The sequence below is a fragment of the Suricata suricatta genome, chromosome 7 (genome assembly GCF_006229205.1).
Source record: "Suricata suricatta isolate VVHF042 chromosome 7, meerkat_22Aug2017_6uvM2_HiC, whole genome shotgun sequence".
Lineage (NCBI taxonomy): Eukaryota > Metazoa > Chordata > Mammalia > Carnivora > Herpestidae > Suricata > Suricata suricatta.
The window spans coordinates 136,086,553-136,093,480 of NC_043706.1; the positions used below are offsets into that span (position 1 = coordinate 136,086,553).

At 48.2% G+C, this 6,928-nt stretch overlaps 1 long non-coding RNA gene across 1 annotated transcript; it reads right to left on the minus strand.

The window, feature by feature from the left end:
- Positions 1 to 870: 870 nt before the first annotated feature.
- On the minus strand, positions 871 to 6,889 carry LOC115297089. The gene is made up of 2 exons (XR_003911260.1): positions 1,949 to 6,889; positions 871 to 1,270 (listed from the first exon to the last, which is right to left on the minus strand). It is a non-coding gene; the product is annotated as an uncharacterized LOC115297089 (long non-coding RNA).
- Positions 6,890 to 6,928: the final 39 nt, after the last annotated feature.

Genomic DNA, 6,928 nt, shown 5'->3' on the forward strand with positions numbered 1-6,928 from the left:
AAATGTGCCCAGGTCTCTCTATACTGTACGGAATTAAATACCCATGTGGCAAGGAGCTCCGGCTCTGGCCTTACAACACTAAACTGTAAAATGTGTTGGCAGTGCCCAATACATCTTGCAAAATATAATTACAGATCTCCAATGCTTTGAGAGTTTGCATGGAAATGAGCCAAACCAGCTTAAAATAGGAATAAAGGCTAAGTGCAGACCTGTGGCATAGATTCTCCGAAAAGGCACCAGGAGTGAGGCCAAGCGTTCGTAAGCCTTGTAGGAGCAGGAGGGGATTGCTTGGTTCAAGGATGACTGTCACGCTCAGAGACTGCTCTCCCTCCCACTCCAACCCCTCTCTCCTCTTCGAAGAGTTAGATCTGAAATCCTTAAGGGCCAGTGCGTGTGCGTCGATTTTCCTAACCCCACACACACACCCAGATTTATTCCAGAAATAAACTGAGGCACGCAGCTACAACAGCAGGGGCTGGGAGGTGGTGTTCTGGTTTGGTTTGGTTTGATCATTTGGATATAGTTCAGTAACTTTCTGGAAAGAAAGAACCTGGGGTAGATTGAGCCGCATCCATCGTCAAGAGCCAAAAATTTCACACCTGCTAATTTTCCATCCTGGCTCTCTCGCAAAAAGACTGGAATATTTATTCACAAGGGAGCTTCAGGGACAAGTAGGTTATTAGCCAGGAAAGTCTAGGCAGCAGACTGCTTCGTAGCAAAGAGCTCATAAAAAGCCGTGGGCCCATCAGCATGGTTGATGGGGAGGTATATTGGCACATTTCCCCCACTAAGTTATCATTGCAAAAAAATTTTTTAAGACTTTAAAAAGAGTTGATCACAAAAACAAAGACCATGTTTATAGTCCATACATGTTTTCTGGAAGATTTTAATGAAATAAATAGCTGGTTACAGATACATTCACTAATTCAAACACAGTTTAACTGAACCTTGGCTTTTGTCTAGGTTTCTATTCAAATTCCTATTTTTTGGGAAAACTTACATTTTCTTTGTTTGTTTCAGTCTGGCAATTTCTGCCCCATGAACCCTAGAGATCTCTGACTGGTACAGATCCTTACGTCTTGAGTCCCATCATTCCATGGTGCTTTGGGCTGCAGGCTGAGGGAACCCAGAACGCCTCGCCGCGGCTGGCAGGTGCTGGCTCTGTGTCCTGAGGGCAGAAGCCCCCGCGGTGCGGTGTGAGCTCTGCTCTGTGTGTTCGAAGCACGAACGCTGAGCAAGTCTTAGCCTCCAAGCATCTCAGCTTCCTCAGCTGTAAAACGAGATAAACAGACTAGAAAACGATCACGTGATCAAGCACAAAAAGCTTGATCCTTGGGGTTAGTCCGGGGACAAAATCCTAGTTCAATCACCTCCCAAAGTCTCAGTCCTCACTGGCGAGTGACAAGCCCTGCATAACGGGCATGCTTTAAAAAAAAATTTTTTTTTAACATTTATTCATTTTTGAGAGAGAGAGAGAGACAGAGTGCGAGAAGGGGAGGGACAGAGAGTGGGGGAGACACAGAATCCGAAGCAGGCTCCAGGCTCTGAGCTGTCAGCACACAACCTGATGCGGAGCTTGAACCCACAGACTGTGAGATCATGACCTGAGCCCCCCAGGCACCCCATAACAGGCTTGCTTATTATTACTATTGCTGTTATTATCGCGGCTGCTCTTCCTTCACAGTGAATGTGAACGTTCTTTGTGATCTATTAAGAACAATTCCCTAAATAAAGGGTATCAAGACTCTTTCATTAAAAATCAAAAGCAGCTTCTGTTTCACCTCTGTTACTCAGCTGGGGACACTCAGCTCTCTGTCAGTGACATCTCAGCTCTGCTTGTTGACATATAAGAAGTAGAAGGCTGTAAGACATATAAGAAGTAGATTTCCCCGTCTTTGCTGAAGAGGAGAGGCAGCCAGACCTGGATGCTGGTCCTCAGGCCACTTACCCACTCTGAGCTTCTGTCTGTAAGCAGGGACGCTGACGTCATCTCTCCCGGGGATACTGGCCACACTGGAGGCAGCGTGCATGAAGAGGCAGTCCACACTCAACGTCTTTATTAGAACCCTCACTTACAACCTGTCCTAACTCACCTGTCTCCCCGCCTCTGCGGCAGAAATAGAACAATCATCCGCCAGCTCTGAGTGTGCCTGTGTTAGCAGGAAGCTGACACGTTTTTCCTCAATCAGCAATGTTCCTACCAGGTCATCAGTTTAGGAAGAGACAAATCAAACCTCCTGTCCTTAACATTTATTCCCTTATTTGGGTTTTTTAGGAACTGAAATTTGCATTGGGTGCAACTTATAGGGAACAATTTTGACAGCTCAAATGTATCAAAATCAAAGTTCATTCCAGGATCCTGTTTTCTCTTTAATCACAAATCTTTTTAAAACCAAAGTCAAGGAGGTTTCATTCTAGAAAATGAGAAACTGAGTGACATGCTAAAGATAAAATTATGGTCTGGGTTCCCAGTTTCAGGCCAGAGTCGATTCTCAAAACTACCCTGGAAAATGGCGATACTGTGAACTCCTCACGGGGAGGGGAGAGACAGGAGCGGCTGCACGGTGTGGCCTCACGCAGGGGCCCACAGGGACCAGGCCCAGGACAGGCACTGCTTGGAGCTATGTCTGCTGTCCCCAAGGCATCTGTCTACCTGGTTTGTCCGGAACCATCTCAGTGTTAAGTCATCAGTGCCAGGCCAGCAGGGACGGTGGGTCATCCCATCCCGCACTGGTAGGAACCACGTCCTGTTCATCTAACCTTTCAGCCTTACTACACATTCTGATCCCCACCTAGTCTATCCCGCAGACTTTTCTTAGATTTTATTTCTTTTCCTTTCTTGCCTAAGTAGCAGAAGACAAATGTAACAGAAGGAAGACAGTGTTTGAGGACAGATAATCCAGGGAGGCTAGAAACCACTGCTCTTGGAGGGAAGGCAGTGCCCTCACCTTTGCCATGGCCCAGGGCCTCAGGAGCAGCAAGCACCGTCCCTGGCGGCCAGCAGCACTCATGGCTTGGCATTGAGTTACATTTGTACCCTTACTTTTACATAAATGTTTATAAGAATATTAATTGTCACCGTTGACACGGTACTTCTGCGGCGTAGAGCGGAGGAGGGGACACGCTTCCCCTTTCCAGACAGAGGAAACGCATTTGCAAAGAAAATGAACCCCTATAGAAGAGTCCTCTGGCCTGGTCCTTTTTTTTTTTTTTCTTTTTTTAAGCAAATTTGCTGGGGAGGGGGTGGTTCATCGCGGTTATCAAAGCAATATGTGCATATTGCCACAACCTAGAAAAATAGAGACGGAATTTTAAAAACCACACATAATCCCAGAATGGTATCTTTTAAAGCAAGCTGGATGGCGACGCCCCCAATGGACACCTTCAGGGAGTGGTACCCGTTCAGATGGGCTACATCGTCATCCACCAGAGCTGCTAGCTGCCGGAACATTCTGTGTTCTGTAGCCTTTTACGCAGCAGCAGCAAAAACAGCTCCGTTGTTACTAAGTGACAATAGTTCTTTCTCTCTGGGATGCTGAATTTGCCAGAGCCTTGAACCAAACAACACATCCCTCAATAAATCCCTGCCGTGTGGTGCAACAGGCACCCTGGGACCCCAACTTCATGGACAGGAAATGTACTGGGCAAGTGTAAGGAGTTGTATGGATGAGCAAAGAGAATGCCGGGGAGTGGGTAGCCAGGGGACCTGTTCTGGACAGGGAGGCAGGGAGATTCCCGAGAACATCATACTCACGCCGAGACTAGGCAGTGTACTAGGAGGAGCGGGGTGAAGACAGAAAGGCCAGCGGGGCAGCCCGTGAGAAGGCTCGGAGCGTCCTGATGGAGGAACTACGCAGGAGAAGGTCCCGGTGAAGGCCAGGATGACTGAAATGCCCAGGGCCGCTGAGAGTGAGGCATGAGCTGAAGATACCAGAGGAAATAGGACAGAAAGGATCAGGTGTGGAGGTCTGTGTTCTTGACTTTGGCCTTCCACCGAGAACAACGGGAAGCCTCCCAAGGCTCATCCATGGTGGCAGGGCAGGACCTCTCCAGGGAGCAAGCGTGGCTGCCGAGAGCAGCGTGGGTGTGGCAGAGAGTAAGTGGAGGTAAGAAGCATCTGCAGAAGGAGAGGGGAGAATGAGTGTGTTTGCAAGGTCTCCAGGGGTCAGAGTCAGCCTTGGGGACCGATTTAATAGTGCAGTGAGAGAGAGACAGAGAGAGAGAGAGAGAGAGAGAGAGAGAGAGAGAGAGAGAGAGAGAGGAGGCCCAGATGGCAGGTTGCACAAGGAGAGGTCTGAAAACTTCAAGGACAGCCTGTCAGGGCCGGCTCCCTGGGTGTGTGGCCAGTACAATCCCCCAAGCCCGGCCTCCGAAGGGCCAAGCACTCAGTTTACTGACTTGCTGTCACTGTCTCAAAATGCTTCACCATTTTCCAACAAGGAGCCCTGCAGTTTCATGTCGCACCAGGCCTGCAAATGACGTAGCTGGTCTTGCCCAGGGCTAACTGTCTTCTACATGTTTCGCTTGGGTAAGGGCACTTGGACTCCATCCAAGCCCTTGAGGTTGCTGATCTATCCCGTCAGGCGGGACATGTGTGTAAGGAAGGCTCACTGGACCCAGTTCAGTGCTGTTTGTGTCTGTGCGCACATCAGTGACGGTCAGTGATTCAAGTGCCCGGGAGCAGGAAGGCAGAAGACTGTTTTTACTGGCTTTGGAGACGGGAGACCGAGGGCATTTTCATAACATCAGCCTCGAGTTTGCTTGAGTGAAAGATGGGTTTTTCCTCACCCCAGATTCATTCAGTTTAGTAATTAAGCTAAAAAACTTTATTTGTTCAAGCCTAAGCTAAGTGGATATTCCGTCTGGCAGAAAAGACTTTGAGAAAATGAGTAATTTATTATTTTATTTGGCTAAGAATTTTATAAGACACTCGAATCTCATGCGATACAAGATCTGCATTTGAAAGAAAATTATTATTGTAAGCATTTAAAAGAAAATATATGGATATTTCTATGCTCAAACTCCAGGGAAGAAAAAGGAGATAGTCCTTTACCAAAGCTCGGGGTATAACACAATAAACTGATTATTCAAGGAACTCCATGAATTTACCAGAATTGCTTTATAGGCTTGTAGGCTCCAGACCAAATGATAATTATTATTTTACTACTAAGTGAAAAAATAAACTATTAAGAATAACTAAGATATAGATCACCATCCTGAATTTCTTTAGGTATCATATATCCAACTTACAACAGCAAATCTTTATGAAATGGTGAAATTATAGGAAGAATAGGGAAAATGTGGCAAGCCCCTCCAGATATTTACAAGGCTACGTCTTTTGAAGTTTGTTAGTAAGGTAATCTAAAGGAAGAGCTTTGAAGTCAGGAAGTTTCAGGTTTAAAGCCTGGATCCTTCTTGGACAAGTTGCTTAAACTACTCAGTGTCCCCACCTGCAAATGGAGGTAATCCCTACTTCCTGTCTGTAATTTGCATGTTGTAATTAGTCAATAATCGGTATTTTTTAAAGCCTTTTTTTTAATAACTGCTAAAGAACAGCTAAATGCACAGTTACCTGCGTGAATCTTCATCAGTCTCCTTGATAAATCACTTGAGTGACTCCGAGGGCGGGGGCAGCGTTACTGGACTACACTACCCTGCAGATGACTGAGAGGCCAAGGGATTGGGAAAAGAAGGAAGGAAAGGGACGGAGGTGAGGAGGATGAGGGAGAGGGGCATGAGCCGGTGCGCAGATGGGGTATGAGCAAAGGAGGAGAATGTCCCCGGGGCAGTAAAGGAAGGAGTCTCCCAGTCCATCAGGTGAAGGACCTCTAGGGCGTCTGTACCAGCGTCCCGGAGCTGCTGTGACCCAGCCCCACAGGCCACAGGAGTGCATTCTCTCACAGGCCTGGGGGCCCAAAGTCTGCCGTCAGCCTGCCCCAGGACTAGTTTCTTCCACAGGCTTCGAGAGGGAATGGGTTCCAAGCCCAGCCCCTCGTTTCTGGTGTTTCTGGCAGTCCTTAGCGCTCCCCAACTTGTGGCTGCATCATTCCAGTCTCTGCCTCCCTCCATAGGCTGCTACAGCCACTCCCCTTGTCTCTTGCACACAGCAAGAGACAAGTGACAGGCACTTAGAGAACCAGAAAAGACTCTATCCTGAACCGGTGCCGGCCCAGCGGAGTCCCCTCCAGAGGCTGAGCCCCGAGCCCTGGCGCTGGCCTACTTGTACGCCTGGTCAGCTTCCGGGTACTTGGAAACTTCTATCAGCTGCACAGGTGGGTGGGATTGCAGGGACTGAAGAGAAAAATCGGGGGCAGGGGGCACTTACCGGTTGTGCTACATGGGCAGTCGGCTGATCAAGAGGCAAGCAAGCAAGATTACGGAAGCCAAAAGCGTGCCAGGGGTGTATCCAGCCTCGGACATCTGCCTGGCTTTTATGTTTTTTATCTGCTTTTGTCAGCTTTCCTTCTCAGCGCAGCCTTCTGGCCTTCTTCCCGTGTGTGCGTGTTTTTCTGTGTGTCTATCTTCACACAGCATACTCCTCTCTCTGTGCCCAGATTTCCCTTTTATAAGGACATCAGCCCATCCTCCTCCACAAAGATCATTATTTCCAAATAAAGTCACAGCCACAGGTATGGATGTTAGGACTTAAACTTGTCTTTTAAGGGGATGCAATTCAACCCACCTCTGGCATAGACAAGGTGCATCTAGAGGTGACCAGCCAAGGGACTCTTCTGTCCCCGGGAGCCATCAAATCTGTAACCCATTCTCAGCCCACCACTTTGGAAAGCTTGGGTATAACCGACCTCCATTCCGCTCCCGCCTCTCCCCCATCTCTGGTAAAGGTTATACTGAACACACACTTCCTACAACTACACAGGCTGCGACCCGATCAAAGGGGCAGAGCCCATGCAGGCACCTTCCACAAGGA